This window comes from Phascolarctos cinereus, unplaced genomic scaffold (assembly GCF_003287225.1).
Source record: "Phascolarctos cinereus isolate Bilbo 61053 unplaced genomic scaffold, phaCin_HiC Scaffold_4;HRSCAF=312, whole genome shotgun sequence".
In the NCBI taxonomy this organism is placed as follows: domain Eukaryota; kingdom Metazoa; phylum Chordata; class Mammalia; order Diprotodontia; family Phascolarctidae; genus Phascolarctos; species Phascolarctos cinereus.
This window is the reverse complement of record NW_027555847.1, coordinates 365,009,932-365,029,426: the sequence shown is the minus strand read 5'-3', so window position 1 is coordinate 365,029,426 and position 19,495 is coordinate 365,009,932. Positions and strand designations below refer to the sequence as shown.

Genomic DNA, 19,495 nt, shown 5'->3' with positions numbered 1-19,495 from the left:
CTAGTGATGTTGTAAGGAAGAATTAGAACCAATAGCTGGAATCACAAGAAAGAGAAAACAAAACAGAAGAAAAAAAATAGTATGCTTTGATCTTCATTCAAACTCCATAGTTCCTTCTTTGGATGTGGATAGTATTTTCCATCATGAGACCTCTGGAGATGTCTTAGATCCTTGCATTGCTGAGAAGGGCTAAGTCTATCAACATTAGTCATCACACAATGTGGCTGTTACTGTGTACAATGTTCTCTTGGTTCTTCTCACTTCACTCAGCATCAGTCCATGCAAGTTTTTCCCAGGTTTTTCTGAATTCCTCTTGTTCATCATTTCTTATAGCACAATAGTATTCCATTACATTCATATACCACAACTTGTTCAGCCATTCCCCAATTGATGGGCATCTTCTCAATTTCCAATTCTTTGCCACCACAAAAAGAGCTGCTATAAATATTTTTGTACATATAGGTCCTTTTCCCATTTGTATGATCTCTTTGGATTACAGCCTTAGAAGTGCTATTGCTGGGTGAAAGCGTATGCACATTTTTATAGCCCTTTGGGCATAGTTCCAAATTGCTCTCCAAAATGGTTAGATCATTTCACAACTCCACCAACAATGCATTAGTGTTCCAATTTTCCCACATCTTCTCCAACATTTATCATTTTCCTGTTTTGTCATGTTGGCCAATCTGATAGGTATAATGTGGTACCTCAGAGTTGTTTTGATTTGCATTTCTCTAATCAATAGTGATTTAGAGCATTTTTTCATATGAGTATAGATGGCTTTAATTTCTTCATCTGAGAATTGCCTGTTCATATCATTTGACCATTTATCAATTGAAGAATGACTTGTATTCTTATAAATTTGACTTAATTCTCTATATATTTTAGAAACAAGGCCCTTATCAGAGACACTGGTTGTAAAAATTATTTCCCAGTTTTCTACTTTCCTTCTAATCTTGGTTGCATTGGCTTTGTTTGTGCAAAAACTTTTCAATTTAATGTAGTCAAAATTATCCATTTTGCATTTTGTAATGTTCTCTATCTCCTGTTTAGTCATGAATTCTTCCGTTCTCCATAAATCTGACTGGTAAACTATTCCTTGTTCTTCCAGTTTGCTCATAGTATCAGCCTTTATACCTAAATCATGAATCCATTTTGTCTTTATTTTGATGTATGGTGTGAGATTTTGGTCTATGCCTAGTTTCTACCATACTCTTTTCCAGTTTTCCCAGCAGTTTTTGTCAAATGGTGAGTTCTTATCCCAGAAGCTGGGGTCTTTGGGTTTATCAAATAGTAGATTATTATAGTCATTGACTACTGTGTCTTGCATACCTAACCTATTCCACTGATTCACCACTTTATTTCTTAGCCAATACCAAGTAGTTTTGATGATTGCTGCTTTATAATACAATTTAAGAGCTGGAATGGCTAGGCCACCTTCCCCTGCATTTCTTTTCATTGGTTCCCTTGATATTCTGGACCTTTTGTTATTCTAAATGAGTCTTGTTATTATTTTTCTAGCTTTATAAAATAATTTTTTGGTAGTTTGATTGGTATGGCACTGAATAAGTGAATTAGCTTAGGTACCATTGTCATTTTCATTATATTAGCTCAGCCTACCCATGAGCAACTGATGTTTTTCCAATTATTTAGATCTGACTTTATTTGTGTGAAAAGTATTTTGTAATTGTGTTCATATAGTTCCTGGGTTTGTTTCGGTAGGTAGACTCCTAAATATTTTATGACTACAGTAACTTTAAATGGAATTTCTCTTTCTATCTTTTGCTGTTGGGCTTTGTTGGAAATATATAGAAATGCTGATGATTTATGTGGGTTTAATTTATAGCCTGCAACTTTGCTAAAGTTATTATTTCAAGTAGTTTTTTACTTGATTGCAAATGAGGATGTTTTAAAAGAAGGATTAGGGAGACACTGACTATTTGTAGGTATAGTAGGGAAGCAGAGAGGGAAAGATTGAAAACTGGGAAGAGAGGATGACCTAGGGGGCAATCTGCTGGAGGGGATGGGATTTAGAGTACAAGTAGGGGGGTGGGCTTTGGGGACATTGGGTATCTCTTTATCAGAAGAGAATGGGAGATGATGACAAGAATAAAGGAGAAGATAGAGCTCAAAGTGAATCCCCTCTGTTTTCTCAGTAAAGTATAAAATGTGATTTGCTGAGAGGGTAGGGTAGGGGTGAGAGGTAGTGGTGATGAGGACGGGGCCCAAGCCAAGATCTTCACCCTTTGCCTCAAAGGGAATCTGACTCACAGGCCCCAGACCCTCATCTCCCTTTGAAAGCCTTAGGCTCCCTTTTGTCTATAGGCCCCAGAAAGGCCTTCCTTTATCTCCTTTTGAAAGTCCTAGCCCCACCTTGATTTTGTGCAGATGCCTTTCAAACTTCTGCCTTTCTGTTCCCTCCATTATCTATTCCCATTGTCTATTCAATCTCTCTGACCTCCCCAATTAGAATTCTTACCTAGACCCTTTCCCCAACCCCCTTCTCTGGCCACCCAAAGTCACTTTAGTATTTAAGATCACCTTGGCCCTCATTCAGATGCTGAGAATCTCAGGCCCACAAGGCTGAGAACCTCTCATGCCCGCTCCTCTTTACGGGCGTCACCTGGTCAATGTGATTTATCACTAATAAACTTTTTCTCTGGCTGAAGAAGATTTGAGTTGAATTCATTCAGCAGGGCCCGGTACCGCGATCTTGGGGTCCCAGCACCCCAAAACCCCTAGACCTCTTCAGTGGGACAGGTTGAGAAGAGGTTCTAACAGTCCTTGTGGGGCGTGCCAGTCAATTACACAAGTTGGACTTCTTCCACCAAAGTTCTGCAGCAAGTGAATAAGAAGGGGATATTGGGTTTGAGGGTTGGCAAAGCATAAGCTGCACAAGAGGGTGAAAAATGTGAGGAGAGAACAATGCATAGTTCTAATAGTTAAACTACAGATGGTTAGTAAGAGAGGAAAGTGAAGCCTGAGCCTATGAGCGCACTGAGGGGTGAAGTGTAAGGAGGTCTCCTCCTAAGTTTAAGAATAGGCCTATCCTGGGGCAGGTAGGTGGCCGCAGTGAATACAGCACAGGCCCTAGAGTCAAGAGGGCCTGAGTTCAAATCCGACCTCAGACACATAACATTTACTAGCTGTGTGACTCTGGGCAAGTCACTTAACCCCAAATGCCTCACAAAAAAAAAAGAAAAAAGAATAGGCCTATCCTTAGGTAGAGATAAAATGGCAGGAGGTTATAGTTAGTTCAGAATTCTTGACCATGGGGATGAGTTTCATTTGTAAAAATGAAAGGGTTGCATTAGATGACCTCTGAGGTCCCTTCCAGCTCCATATCTATAAATAACTCTCTTCCATTACCCTCTTCTGACATATTGCCTTTGCCTTGGCTGTTCCCCATGTTTGAAACCCTGACAGTCCTGCTCCTATGTTGCAGGCTTTCTCCAAGACTCTCGGTGTAACCTCTACCTTCTGCAGGACACCTTTTCCTGCCCTTCCTAGCTGCTAGTGCCTTCCCTCTCAGATTGCCTTCCATCTAATACTTAGATCTAGTTGTTTGCATTTTGTCTCCCCAATTAGTCAGCGAGCTCCTGGAAGGCAGTTTCTCTTTTTCTTAGTATCCTCAGCGCTGAACACAACATTAAACTCTAAGTTTATTAATGCTGGTTGATTGACAGATCAGAGATTGATGACACTAGGGGGGAGGGGAATATTTATCGGAGCACATGCCATTTCTTCGGCGGAGGAAGGTGAGTCCAAAAATAACCGAATCACTTCAGGGAAAAAGAGCTCCCGAGGTCCTCGCCCCGACGCTCACCCTCCCAGACAGCGGAAGCCCCGCCCGAGGGCCCGCCTCTCATTCAGCCTCAGGCCCGCCCCTTCCGCTTTCACTATCCTCGGGAGCCCAGTTAAGGATTAGCACTCACTTCCCACAATAAAGATGGCAGCAGCGGCCTCCTCTGCCCAGAGTTTCGTTGCTTGAGAGAGTGGAGGAGGCGGGGGCGCTGGAGCTAGACACCCGAAAGAGGAGGGCGGGAGTTAAGGGGAGGAAGGCAGTCCTCTTCCGCTCCATTTCTATGGCAACCCGGCTGGGTCCCGCAGCCGTCGATCAGACTCTGACTGTGTCTCTGGGCGTGGGGAAGCTGTGGGTATTTTTTTACCCCTTTTTTTTGCGACAGTCGCGGTGAGGCAGTTGGGGCCGCTGTCAGCTGATTTACTGCGGCCGCGGCAGAGGCAGTGGCAGCGGCAGCCACGGCCACAGCCGCTTCCATCCCGCGGGCGCTCGAGGACCTCGGCGGGGCAGGAGCCGGAGCCCCCCGGCCCCGCCCGCGCATCTCTCAGCCCCTGCGTCCTCTTCGCTCCTCTCATTTCCCGGGGAATCGGCGGCGGGGGTCGCGCAGACCCCGCGGCGGGAGCCAAGATTGAGGAAGGTAAAGGAGCTTCGGGGTGTTTCCAGGCGCAGCCACGGGATGGATGGCTCTGCTGACCTGGGTGGGTCAGAGGTCATAAGTCCTCCATCTGGGAGCAGCTGCCAACTGTCACCGCCGCCCGGCGTGCCCCCTCCCCCTCCCCCAACTCTCCTCCAGTTGCAGCTTTTGCCAGGTGGTTTCAGGCCGCTAGCCAAGCACTGTGCCAGGCATCGGGGGGGGGCACTTCAGTTCAAGAAAATGATTGAGTCTTGTCAGAGGGTCTATTGGCTTCCTTTCATGACGAGTGGCACGTTTGTTTCTGGGGACTAGATGGTGCAGGGTTGTCCTTTGATACCCTGCAGTGGTTTTCGAATTCCAGGTGTTGATGCTGTTGGCTGTGATGGGGGGAGGAGGAGGACAGTGCTAAGTGGCAAATTGAATGGTGCCTTTGAGCAGTACTGCCATGTCTTGGGCATAGGTCTTAGTTGCCTGTTGGTTGTTTGGCCTCACCTAAGGATGGGTCTTTGAGATATCCTCTACCAAGATTAAGATGTTTTCCGTAGTTTCATGTTTGAAATGTTTGTCATTCTTGGCCTCATAGCCATAGAACTGAGGTGACATCTGCCCTCACTGTTTCACTTGCTGATAGACTTAAGTTTTTGAAGTTTTTTATTCCGGGACCGGTACTGTATAACCTTAGGTTTTTTAACTTTGGATTTTTACCATATAGTTTATTTCTGTTACTTGCTGCGCAGTAGCTCCTAGGGCAAAGATGCTGCTTGCTGGCTACCTACAGTCCTTAGAGGTTATGGTGGGATAATTGCACACCCAGTGTTTTGGGACTTGGTAGAGGGAGGAGAAAGAGTGGATCTGGAGTCACTTAACCTTTCTGTGCCTCAGTTTCCTCATCTCTAAAATGAAGGGTTTATACTAGATGATTTCTTAGTTTTCTTTCTAGCTCTATATCTGTGATCTTGTAACTGTTGAATTTGGGTTTAGTTAGTGGCAGTGACAGCCTATGATCTATGTGACATGGATCCACAGTTTACTTACCTAAATTATATCTGTGAATTTAGGATTGCAGTCACTAAAATCCAGTGTGAAAAATCTACTAAATTCTTGAAAAATTTTTACGGCTTTTGTTTTTTTTAGTGTTTTCATAAGCTATTCAGTCACAGTGTGAATATAGAAGTAAATTTTAAGTAGTTCATTGAAGTATATATTGAAAATGCGTTCATTATTAGAAGCTGAATATTTGTTAAAATATCCGAAGGGAAGGAATTTTTTGATGGCAGCAAATTGGGAAAAAAAAGACTGACTTGAATAGATATTTTTTGCAACACAATTCTCTAAATCAATTTTTACAGTATTCTTAATTGTGTAAAATTCACTTCACTATATCTGTTCACGTGTTTATAGACTGCTGTAATGCATAGACACATTGAAACAAACTAGGAGCAAAATTGGTGATGCTTTTTGACACCTTAAGTTTTGTGAATACTTGCTTTGGAGTTGGAAACATTCAAAGAGACTATCCTTTGCTTGTTTACTACTACTACTTATTTGACATCACTTAGTATCCAGGGATAGAGAAAGACTAATTTCTTTCAGTTTTCTTTTTACATTTATTTTGGATAGGTGGTCATAGAAAGCATAGGATTTGGAACTAGAAGGGACCTTTAAGATCCTTTAATATAAACCACCTTGTTTAAGTATGAGGAGACTGAGAACACAAGGGTTAAGCAACTTCCATTTGGTCACCAAGGTAGTAAGCTTAAGAGATTTGAACCTACATCTCATTCCAGTTGAATTCCCACTTCATGCCAACATGCTATGTGTTCAAGCCATACTTTATATGTATGCCATGGACACAGATTTAACAGAGGTGGCTATAAAAGGTGTGGGGTGATACAGGCTCTTCTTAAAAAATGTAGGTTGGTACCTTAAGTCATGTTAAGCCATTTTAAATTTTGGATATAGGCACGATAGGCCTATATGTAGACTGGGGGAAAAATTATTTTGCATGTATATTTATACCTAGAACTTCAGAATTACTCTATGATTACATTTATTACTCATCTTGCAGGTTGTATTTTTGTTAAAGTTGATTAGCTAGTTTATAGCATGGAGTTAATTTTGCCCAAGATTGTAGAGTTAGTCCCTCCTATCTGTATTTTTAAAGTGCTTTTGAATCTACCCTTTCATTTGATCTTTATAGGACAGATATTATTATGAGACATTATCATCTAATGTCGGGAACACTGAATTTAGAGTCAGAGTACTTGTACATCCCTTCCAGCCTTGTGAACTTGGACAAGCCACTAATCTCTCTGAGATATCCATTTTCTTACTTTTAAAATGAGACGGATATGTGCAGTATTTACCCCGTAGTTGTTAAGAAAGTGCCTTGGAAACTTTAAAGTACTGTGTAAATGTGAGTTATTTCTAATTTGACATTTTCACACACATTATACAATAAAGAGTGTTTGAGTGGGTTAGTGGTGCCTGTAAGTAATGGGACACTGATCAGGTCTGTGTAGAAGAGAATTGTGAAGTGTTGAGGGTTACTTTGTGGAGGTTTTATACCAAGCAAACTGTCTAAAGTACCATGAGTTCCTTACTGATTACCAGTTTATCTTAGTTTAGCCATCCTAATTCTTATGGCCTTTAAACTTGTTATAATAATTCTGTCTTTGCTAATAGTTTGTGTATTTGTATGTGTTTGTGGCTAGTATTCATCACCAGTCAGAAACTTGGTAGATTGTGCCAGTAGCAATCCTATTCTTCATTTAATAGTTCCCTTAGCTGTTTTCTTTAGGATTCATACCACATAGAGATATGAAAAGTCTCCTGTGAGTTAGGGAAATGAAAGAGTAAATCTGACCACAAAATCTCTTAGCCAAGTAGAACCAACATGATTTGGATGGGCTAAAAGGCCTCAGTCTGGTCATCTGCCATTATTTATAACATTACTGGTTATCTGATCAGTGATTGACATCAGCTGGTTAGTATGTTGACCCTAAGCAAGCTGTGGCTCAGTGGAGAGCCTGACTTTGGAGTCTGGAAGCCCTGCTTCCAAATTCTGGATCCAGGATTTAGGAACTGGGTGATTGTGGGCAAGGCATTTAAACATCTCCCAGCTTGTTTCCTCATCTGTAAAATGGAATAATATCTGTGGTACCTACTTCATAGGGCTGTTGGAAGGTTCACATAAGAAGGTATTTAAGTTGCTTTGCAAACTCTCATGTACTATATAAAATGCCAGTTTGAAAAAAAGATTGTTAATCACATAGATTGGGTAAATGAAGTTATAGTAGATGCTAACTAGAAAATTTTGTTCTTTGTACCTTTGGATAAGTATTATGTATTAATTATAGGCATGGAAAATTGTTGAATAAACCTTGACCCCTGCTGTGAAATTCAAGACCTGTGAAATCAAGGTGAATTTTCATGTATTGGTAGTTTTAATCAAAGCAGATAATTTTATTGTATTTTTCTTAGGACAAGAAATGTAATTACAACTCATTTATTCAGAGCTTTCCCTTCATATGTACATTGACCATTGGCTAACTTTTTTTATGTTGGAACCCATTTTTTGAAAAACAAAAAAACTCAGTATATATATGTATGTATACATATATATATATATATATATATATTTTATATGTATGTATGTATGTAGGGAGAAGAATATTGGCCAAGGTCAAAGAAAATCTTGGCTCTTTAATTGAGCATATTTATGTATTGATGTTGTTAAAAAAAGTATCCAACTGACGTTTTTTCCTCCAACTGTAGGGAATGATTTAGAATCCAAAATGATGATGATGAAATATGTACTTTGATGGATTCTATATTTTCTTGTTAACTAGACAAACAAACAGTGGTATCTGGAGGGTATTGTCAACAAAATATTAGATTAGATATCCATTTTTTGAGATAGGAAAAGGCATTCTTAAGTTTCAAATAGTTAACTTAAAAATGAACTTTTGGAACACATTTTACCTGTTCATAAGCTGCCTGAATTTCCCACTTTCCTCTTGCCAACTTTTAGTCCTTGTTATAGTGAAATGATAGGTTTATAGAGACTAAAAATTCTTTAGGCATTCAGAAAAAAAAGCTTGTTTGGATGGACTGCAGTAATTAGGGAAGAGTACATATAGGAAATGTGGCTTGAGCTGGGACTTGAAAGAAATGTAGGATTTGTAGTTGCTGGGAAATTGAGTTGGTCAGTCTAGGTCAGGGAAAAGGTGAGCTTTTATAGTAGGGAGAGCCTTAGTTGCTCAGTTGTTTGTAGATTAATTGATTGAGTCGCTTTCTTTAGTGGTGGTGTGATAAGCAATGAAAATGCCAAGGATCCCTCCAAGCACAATAGACTTTCTGTAGTCACTTACATATGATATAATATGGTACAATATACATTTATCAAGCATCTACTATGTGCCAGGCACTGTGCTAAGTACTAGGAGTACAAATAAGAAAAAAGGAAGATGGTCCCTGCCCTCAAAGAGCTTACAATCAAATGGGGAAAGACAGCACAAAAAGAAGCTGAAAAGATTGTGGGGTGGGGGGGTGGGAGGGAATGATGGTGGTGGAGTGTAATCAAAGGAGTGCAACTATTGGGAAATGAAGAGTTGGCTGGGCTTCTGAGCCCTTCCTTAAAGGCGGGCTTTGGGAAGAATTTTTTGCTCTGCTCTCTAGCCCTTCCATCAGAGGAGCAGAGACAACAGGGTACTGATGAGGTGTGGGTATCAAAGCTGGTGCAGTCTCAATGATGGATGATGAGTTTCCTGATTCCTGAATTTTTCTGGGTGGAGGGGAACAAGAAGGGGAGAGGGTGATGATGATACAGAGGAATCCAAGGGACACAGCTGCTGGGCAATGAAGAGTTGTCTGGTCAACTACTGATAAGTTGGCAGTTACCACTTCCAGTACCCAGGAATATAAAGGGTGTTCTCATTAGATTGTCCTGTAGCCATTTTCCTTAGTTCTTGCCTGATTCATTATATGCTCAGACTTTTATACCAAAAAAGTATTCTATATTATGGGGAATCCAGAGTTACACATTTTATACAGGTTGACTAATTCTAAGGAGGCATTGCAGCATAACAACTCATGCTAAGTTTCCTTCTAAAACATTCTGCCATTCTCTTCTGAGTCTAGGATATCTATCCTGTATGGTGAAAGAGCATTGGACTTGAAATCTGGGTTTCATCTTGGCTGTGTTACATTCCAGCTCTGGACATGTAACCCTGGGCTGTTCTTCTAACACATAGACATTGGACAAAAAATTTAATTCCTTAGAACCTCAGTCTCTTTGTCTTTAAAGTTTATTCCTGGGCTCTGTGGTCTCTTGAATTCATCTCCTTTTTCAGCACCCTGTAGAGGGTAGCTTCCTTAAGTTTTTTTCTTCTGCCTATCCACAGCTGATTTCAGTCCTCGTTCCTTTTCTGTTTCACCTTTTCTTGGCTCTTTCCCTTAGACCTTGGGCATCTACCATAAGGTGAAAATGCCTGACTTTAACAAAGTTCATCCTGAAGTTTTTGGCTAAAAAATATACCAAATTAGCTAGCATACATGAACAAAAATCCAATAGGGCCCAATCACCTGTTCACTACTACCTTTCTGTAACTGACTGCCACTTTGTGTTATGCTAAATTCCTACAAAAAGCTGCCTAATATACTCCTTGCCTTTATTTTTAACATCCAACTGACTCTTAGCCCCTTGTAGTCTAGCTTGTGACTCTACCATTTAAAATAAACTGTGTTTTCCAAGGTTACCAATAATCTCTAAATTCCCAAATCCAGCCGCTTCTTTTAGTGTTCATATTGTTCTATACTTATTTTCTTTCCAGTTAGCTCAGGTTAATCTCAGGGTCATTTTTAACTCTTCATTTCCCCCCTCACTCCTGCCATATCCTCTCAGTTGATGTGATGTCAAATGCCTACAGTGTCTCCAGTATGTATGCCCTTTTCTCCTCTCCATAGTCATCACCTTAGTTCAAGCCTCTATCACCTCTTACCTGGACTGTTTCAGTAACCATCTAAATGGTTTCCTAGCATCCTGTGTCTCCTTTCTCCAAGATATTTTCCACATAACTGCTAAATTGTTATTCCTGAAGTACAGGTCTGATAATGTCACTTCCCCAATGAGGACGTTTCAGTGGTTGTATTGTTTCTGGGATAAAAAAGGAACTGCTGTTTGGCTTTTAAAGCCCTTCACAGTTCAGCTCCTGCCTGTCTTTTTTGACAGATTTTTATGTTAGTCCTCTTCATGCGCTCTATTTTTCAGCCAAATTGACCCATTTGCTGTTCACCTATAGGAACTTCTGTTCTCACCTCCATGCTTCTGCACAGGCTGTCCCATATGCTTGAAGTGTCCCCTTCCTTACCACTGACTCTTGCCTATCTTCAAGACTCAGCTCAAGTGCTACCTCCTATGAGAAGCCTTTTCAGATTTTAATAACTTCCACCTATTTATTTGTATCTTTCCTTCTGAAATTATGTTCATCTGTATACATGGTGCTTCTTTAAAGAGGCAAGGCCTCTTTTGTTTTTGTATTTATATCCACAATGCCAGGGCCATAGGTGCTTAAAAATACTTGTTTTACTGAATGCTCACTGGACCAGATCAATTAGTTATTGTATTGAAGCATAATGTAGTTAATAGATAATTACATTTGTATGTCCTTTAGTAGATAAAGTAGTTGATCCTGTGGTTATCCCTGCCTTGCTCACTTTTTTATTCATTACTTTTCCTGTCTTTCTTCCCCTGAAATCCTGTATAGATTCAATTGTTGCACTATGGTTTGGGGAGGATCTGTCATTCAATACAAATTTATCTTTATAAAGCATCTATATACGTACACATATCAATCCTATCTCTCACACTTTTTGAGATACATAATATTGGGGATTTTATATGTGCTTTATTTATGATATGTTGAAAGATAATGTTTCAGGAACATTAATTTGTCACTCTTGTAGAGAATAAATTACAATCAGGGAGACAATTGGAAAGTTACTTCTCTGTTCAAAACTGAACTAATTATTCCCCTCACCCCCCATCTTCCCTTTTTCCTAACTTCTCTATTTCAGGCACTGCCATTTTCCCATATTAAATGAGATAATATTTCTAAACTTAGCACACAGCGCCTGCCACATGGTAGGTGCTTAATAAATGTTTGTTATCTTTGCTTTCCCCGAGTTGCCCAGGTTGCCATCTTCAACTCATCCTCTCTGATCCCCCCCATTACCTCCCCCCACATCTAATCAGTTGCCAAGTCCTATTTGCAGCACTTCTAATATATGTCCCTTTTCTCTTCCGATACTGCCACCATCCTGATGTAGACCCTCATTACTTCTTGCCTGGACTATTGCAGTTGCCTGCTGGTTGGTCTCCTGGCATCAGTATCTCATTGTTCTAGCCCACCAGTTGTCAAATTGATCTTTCTAAAGTACAGGTCTAATCAAGTTTGAGCTCCCCATTGCCCCCATCCAGTAAATTCCAGTGGATCCTTTTTACCTCCAGGAATCAATACAAAACTTCTATTGATTTTAAAAAACCCTTCACAACCTGGCCTCTTCCTGCCTTTCCAGTCTTTTCAGCTTGTGGAGATGATGAGGGAGCACATTCTGAACACTGAGAAAAGGTTGGAGGCCAGCTGGTAGCTTCAGTAAAGTAGAACTTTGTGAAGGTGAGGGGGGAGTAAGGCTGAAATAAGGTAAGATAGGTAGACTGGAACCAGTTTGTAGGAGGATCCTAAAGGCCAGTCTGAGGAGTTTGTATTTTGTTCTTTAAAAATATATATATTTCTTTTTGATCTTTTGTTTTTCTAGATGAATTTTGCCATTTAGTTCTATGAAGTAATCTTTTAGCAATTTGGTATGGCATGGAATCTATAGATTAATTTAGGTAGTGTTGTCATTTTTATCACATTGACATTTTCCAACCATGAGCTATTAATATGACTGCACTTATTTTAATCTGTTTTAAATTTTGTAAAGAATTTTTTGTAGTTATTATAACTCCTGTGTATGTTTTGGTAGCTGGGCACCCAGATTTTTTTTTTATAGTTATTTTGAATAGTATTTCTTTTTCTATCTCTTCCTGCTGGATTTTGTTGGTACTATGTAGAAAGGCTGATGATTTTTATGGGTTGCTTTTCTATCTTGTTATTTACTGAAGTCATTATTTTAATTTACTTTTAGTGGAATCTTTGGAGTTCTTCTGGAGGAGAAGGTGAGGCTGGTGACTTTGCATAGCCCTCCCTCACTTAAATCCAATTCACTTGCATGTCGTGACATCCTTTCCCTGATGTCATGGTCTTCTTAGAGAACAAAGGACAAACAACGTCTTCTTGCCTACGAGCAGCACTAATTTTGTATCCTCTTTGCTTCTGCTTATTCCGTTAATTTTTTTTTTGCCTTGTTGCTATGATTCCAATTTCCAGAACTATATCAAATAATTGTGGCAGCAGTAGTTCAGGAGAGAAATCGAGGCACAATACATAGATTTGGGATGCATCTATGTAGAGGTGTTATATGAAACCATGGGAATTAACCTCACCAAAGTGAGACAGTATAGAAATAGAAGACAAGAGAAGATCAAAGGGCAGAACCTTTGTAGATACAGATGTTCCAGGCGCTGACCATAACATGGCTTCTGAAAAGAAGCAGTCAGAATAGTAGGAGGAGAACCAGAAGAGAGAAGTGTTAGGGAAGCCAAGTGAGGCAAGGTGATTGAAGAAGGGGAAGGGTTTTTGATAAACCTGAAGAAGGGGAAGGGTTTTTGATAAACCTGAAGAAGGGCAGATAGCTGATATGGAGGTGAAAAATGGCCATTGTATTTTGCAATTGAGAATTCATTGTAGACCTTGGAAAGCACAATTTCAGTAGAGTGGTAGAAATGGAAAACAAATTGCAGAGGGTTAAGTACAGTTGGTGAAGAAGTAGAGGCAGTGAAGAGAGATACTTTTTCTAGAAGTTTGCCAGGAAAAGGGTAGAGAGAGAGCAGACAGTAGATTGAGGTTATGGTAGAGTCAGTAAAGTGACCTGGGTAACAAGGATAATTAAAAACAAAATAAATCAAATAAAGATCATTTTAAAGCTCAGAACTCATATGTAGAAACCCAATTATAAATTGTTTTATTGATGCTTTAAAAAAAACCAACTCATTATCTCTTTCCAATAAAACTCTTCTTCTACCATCAGAGAATAGGTAAGCAAAAGAAACAAACACACTGGCCATATTTGACAACCTTATTTTCTACTGTAGATGTAAATTGTTCTTGTTTCCTCTTATTTCACTTTCATTGCTTCATATAATACTTGTTAGGTTTCTCTGAATTATTTGCTGTTTCTTACAGCTCAATATTTCATTACATTTATATATCACAATTTCTTCAACCACTCCCTATTTTATGGACATTCATTTCCTTTCTGTTTCTTGCTATAACAAAAAATCCTGCCTTGAGGTTTTTTTTATTTTGTTTTTTAATAGATGGGACCTTTTCTCTACCTTCGATTTGTGTATGCCCAGTGGTATCACTGGGCCAAAACTAATTTGGTTGCTTCAGATAAAATTCTGAATCATTTTCTAGATGATTAACTCAATTCATAACTCATCAACAGTTCATTGGTGGGCCTGTCTTTATTCTTTCCATAGCTATTCAAGATATGTTTTCATTGTTTGTCATCCTCGTCAGTCTAGATATGAAGTGAAATCTCAGAGTTGTTTTAATTTTTATTTATCTTAATACTGATTTATGTGGTGTACGGGTAAGAGAGCTGGCCTTGATGTTCTAGCTATTCTCTCTGTGACCTTGAGCCAGTCAATTAATCTGGTTAATCCCCAGTTTCCTTATTAAAATGTGGGAGGGAGCTGGAGTAGTTGAGCATCTAACGTTTCTTCCACCTCTAGCTCCTATGACATATTGATCTTCAGATATTTGAAGTTATATGGAAGAAGTGTATTTGTTATATATATTTTGAGAGATCAGTATTGCCTGGAATTATGGCTCAATAAAAGGAAGGTATTTTTAATAACTAGGATGTCTAACATTCTAATGAACTGCCTTATGAAGTGGTGAAATATTCAGGCAGAGTCTGGATGACAGTTTTGTCTAGGTTATCATAAACGACATTATTGTATAGTTTGGGAGGTTATAATAAATAACCTTTTAGATGCTGAGATTCTATATCTTATTTCTGAAAGTAAAGTGTGCAAAATGTTTAATTATGAAATTCCTGATTAGTTTATCATAAATTGTAACATTTCAAGACCTAGTTAATACAGGTCTTAACCACCTTTGTCTTGCACTTTGCATTGTTGTTAACAAATTTCTGTGTGGATCAGTCAACAAGTATTTATTGAGCACCTACTATGTCAGGCACTGTGCTAAATTCTCTGGATACAGGTATAAAGAATGCAATGATCTCTGCTAGTATGGAATTTATACTGGGGAGACAACAAGTACACATAAAACATATACAGCATACATATAAAGCCAGCATGTAGGCTAAGAACAAGGTAGTTTGGGAGGGTGGGCACTAGTATCTGAGGGGGATCAGGTGAGGCTTCATGCAGAAGGTGGGTCCTGAGCTGCATCTTAATGGAAGAGGTGGACTCTGAATCAGAAATAAAGAGGAATGCATGCTAGGTATGGGACAATCAGTACAAAGACTTTGAGAGAGAGCTGGAGTTTCATGAATGAGGAATAGAGAGAACGCCAGCCTGACTGGATTGCAGAGGATGGGAGGGAGAGTAATGCCCAATGAAGCTGGAAAGATAGGTTGTGTAGGGTTTTAAAAGCTAAACAGAGGAATATATTTTATCCTAGTGATAATAGGAAACCATTGAATTTGATTGATTAGGGGAGGCACATGGTTAGATTTATGCTTAAGGAAAATTAATCTCACTGCATAGGCTCCCATGGATTTAATTATCATCTCTATGCCAATGATTCTCAAATTTACTTATCCAGCCTAACCTCTTTCTTGGCCTCTGGTAAGAAATAGCAACCTTTAGGTCAAGCACCACTTTAGGGTGTGGTTGTTTCTCTTTCATTCCTTGAAACATCCTTTTCTAAATTAGATGATCCTGTCAGTGGTGACAATATGCCTGTGTTCTTAAATCTTGATTCTTTCTTGCAGTCTGAGAGGAGTGAACAAATTAGTAGAATTTGGAGATTGTTAGTACAGAATGAAAATGGTACTACTTTCATCTTGGGTTAAGCACAAGTTGCCACTTCCTCGGGTACAGGAATTCTTTGTGATCATGTTTTCATTCCTTGAAGTAGTTAACTGCTTTTTAAAATCTGGTTTCTTATTATTTCATTATTCTTTCTTCCATACTACCCATCCTACCAACTGTTCTTTCTTACTTTTTTGTTCCCTCTTTCCCCTTAATAGCAGCCTTTTCCTTATCTGGCTTCAAATGCCAGATCATCATAGGAAATGAAAGAGCTTGAAAAAAATCTTCAGTAATCACTATTCATTTAAAATAGAATTCACTTATTCATGCAGAGAAATATATTTTGGAGTCTGTGACGAGGAAGTATTTTTTGATTGATTAATGTTGCCAGGGGAAACTTTTTGATCTCTCTTAATGCCTGAATGAGATGGAAAAACATGTTCACTATATTCTTCAGTCAGAAATATATTATATCATTAACTATAAGTACTGTGCAGTCTTCTTTTTCTCCTTAACAAGTATTACTATGATAGATTTTTCTGATAGTAACTCCAGTTTTGTGAAATTGTATTTCTTAGTTCTGGGACTCAAGGAAATAGTTCTTTTAGATTGTAGGCATTGAAATTTATGGGTTAACTGAAATGGAAAAGTATGTATGTTTTTAAACATCTTTTAAACGTGATAATTTTTCAGAAGCTTGATTTTTTTCATTTTTGTCTTATTAAAGCTATTTGAGTTTCTTTTTTTTTGATTCTAGTATCTTTTTTTTTTTGAGCGTAGTTATTATTGAAATGAAAGTGGATCCCACAGTGTCAGCTTGATTTCTAGATTTCTGGATATAGAAAAAGGTGTGTTGTTAATTATCTTGCTAATATACTTTTGAGTGTCTAAAGAAGAGCCCAAACTTTCCAAATCATCTGGACAATGGGTCCTGCCTTACTCCAGTATTCTGACGCATCTATGATGTTCTTGATGTGAATCTTTCTTCTAGTGATATAGATTCTGACCCATTTGTACTCTCCCATGTTTACCATAGGATATAAGCTTAGTGTACTCAGGGATTTCCCATTCTCTTGAAACTGTGTAGATACCAGTGGAATGCCTGGATTCCAGTATCTTTATATTTGTCTAATGTTTACATATTTACATGAATATTGATGATGCTGTATGGAGAAACCCTGTATAATAGTGACCTACCTAGTGACATACATTATCATCAATGTCAAATAACTCCATCATAATAGCAAGACTCAAATTGTAGTATTGTTTCTTTGGAACTAATTGCTTTTTTAAAAAAATTAATTACAGAGACAGTGAATGATGTTGAATGAGGTATTCCTGTACCTCCATCTAACTGGTAGGCATTTAGGTAGCAATATGGCCTAAAAAAAGTCTTTCACAGAGGATCTATATACTTTGTGGTGGATCTTCTAGATCACTTGAAAGAGAATGGAATAAACAGTGATATAACACCTATTATGTGCTAGGCACTGTACTAATAAGCACTTTTACAATTATTTTCTCATTTAATTCTTATAACAACCTTTTGAAGTAGTTGTTATTATTTGCATTTTACAGTTGAGGAAACTGAGGCAAACAGTTTAAATGACATGGTCACACAGGTAGTAAGTGTCTGAGGCCATATTTGAACTCAGGTCTTCCTGACTCCAGGCCCAGTACTCTAGCCACTGGGCCATCAGGCTGATGATGAATTTTTACATTGCCTTTAATACCACTGGCGCTTGATGACTAGCTGTTCTCCCTGTCCTATTCTTGCCTCCTTTCCTGATCACACCTCTCTGATAAAACCCTTTACGAATGTAATGGAATACTATTGTGCTATAAAAAATGATGAACAGGTTGACTTCAGAAAAACCTGGAAAGACTTGTATGGTCTGATGCTGAGTGAAGTGAGCAGAACCAAGAGAATGTTGTACATGATAACAGTCATGTTCTGCGATGATTATATTGATAAACTTAACCCTTCCCAGCAATACAAAGATCTACGACATCTCCAAAGGCTTTGTGATGGAAAATGCTATCCACGTCCAAAGAAAGAACTACGGAATTTGAATTGCTATTTTTTTTCTCTTCTGTTGAGTTTTGATTCCTCTTTCTCATGGTTCCTCCTATTGGTTCTAATTTTTACATATAACATCACTAATGTGAAAATATGTTTAATAGGAATGTATATGTATAGCCTATATCAGATTGTGCACCATCTTGGGGAGGGTGATGGGGAAGAAGGGGGAGAAAAATTTAAAACTCAAAAGCATATGGAAGTGATTGTTGATAAATCAAAATAAATTAAGAAAAAGTTAAGAAAAAATAGACTACTTTTCCTGTACAACTTTTCATTAATAATATGCTACTACTCATGCCTCTGTGTGTTTCTTCCTAGCCCTTTGAGTGACCTGCAACTTGGAATATTGTGCCTTGTAGCATCACTGGAGAGATATATGTTTTAATGTTTTGTTTTTTTAAGCCACTGTCACTTTCCAGAGACCCTTCCTTGCCTCACAACAGAACACTACCTTGTAAGAAGTATTGTATAGTCAAACAAAAAACTTAACACTTTAGCTCTGTCTAAAAACATAAGCTTAATTCTGTATATCTACTTAAACTACCTCTCTGCCAGAAGGTAGGAAGCATGCTTCACCATTACATTTTGAAATTTTGATTGAATAATGCATTGATCACAGAGTTCTGAAGGTTTTTAGTGCCATTTTCCTTTTTATTATTATGGTCCTATTGTGGCTGCCACTTACTTCACTCTCTCAGTTCATACAAGCCATCTCAAAGTTTCCTGGAATTTTTAATTTTTTATCATTTTTTGGCACAATAATATGCTATTATATCACATAGAAAAATTTTGTCAGCCATTCCCCAGACATCACTTGGTTTCTAGTTCTTTGCTTCTCTGAAAAGTGTTGCTATAAATATTTTTGTCCATATGGAACCTTTCTCCTCTGTCTTTGTACTACTTGGTGTATGTGCCTAGTAGTGCTGTTATTGGGTCAGAAGGTGTGTTCAATTTAGTGACTTTGGGGTTGTTATTCCAAATTGTTTTCCAGAATAGTGAGATACCAAATAAAAGGTCTACCAACATTTATTAGTATGTCTGTCTTCCTATACCTCTTTCAAGATTTACCATTTTAATTTTCTGTCACCTTTTGCAGTATGATGAACGTGAGTTGAAACTTTAGTTATTTTAATTCACTTTCTCTTATTAGAGATTTGGAACATTCAGCTATATAGAGAAATGGTTGCATTATTAATCTTGCCATGACCCATAGATGTTCCACTTTCACATTCATTAACTCTAAAATCCTTTATGTGATTGTAATCCTTTATCACTCCATCTTTCTCTACGCCTTACAGTTCCTAATACTGTTTTTCATCCTTACCATGATCTCCAGTCCCTTCATACCTCAGTTTTTTCCCAGGCCATCACCCTTACACTGGCTGTAGTCTCCTTCCTTTCCAATCTCAACCCCTTGGTGAACCTTGCTCCTTTTACCCTGTCACCAGTCAAACCTCATCAAACTCCAACCCTAGATTAATTTCCACTGTGCACCTTTCACTCATTAGTATGCTATTGAATAGAGCTGGAGAAACTCACACGTCTTCCTTGATTAGATTCTCTACAATTTTGTGTTATCTAAACTCAACTTGTCTCCTACTGCCATAAGTCAATTCTTTTACTCCTTTTCTTATTGATCCCCTGTTCTAATCACTAAAGTAACATTGCCAACTGTCTGATCTTTTCTTATGACTTCCCATAGCACTCCCTTTTTCACTCTCAGTTTAGAACCTCACCTCACACTTTAATGAAAAAATTGAGAGGTCCCTCTTTCCCTCTGTTTGTTTCTCATATCTATTTGAGGTA

General features: G+C 38.5%; 1 protein-coding gene across 2 annotated transcripts in view; it reads left to right on the top strand.

Annotated features, from left to right (window-relative positions):
• Positions 1–4,349: 4,349 nt before the first annotated feature.
• WDR7 (WD repeat domain 7) overlaps positions 4,350–19,495 on the top strand; it is a 462,409-nt gene continuing 447,263 nt past the window's right edge. For both annotated transcript variants that reach the window (XM_020994630.2, XM_020994621.2), the window contains exon 1: positions 4,350–4,436. The gene's annotated coding sequence lies outside the window, so the exon portion shown is untranslated. The remainder of the gene's footprint in view (positions 4,437–19,495) is intronic.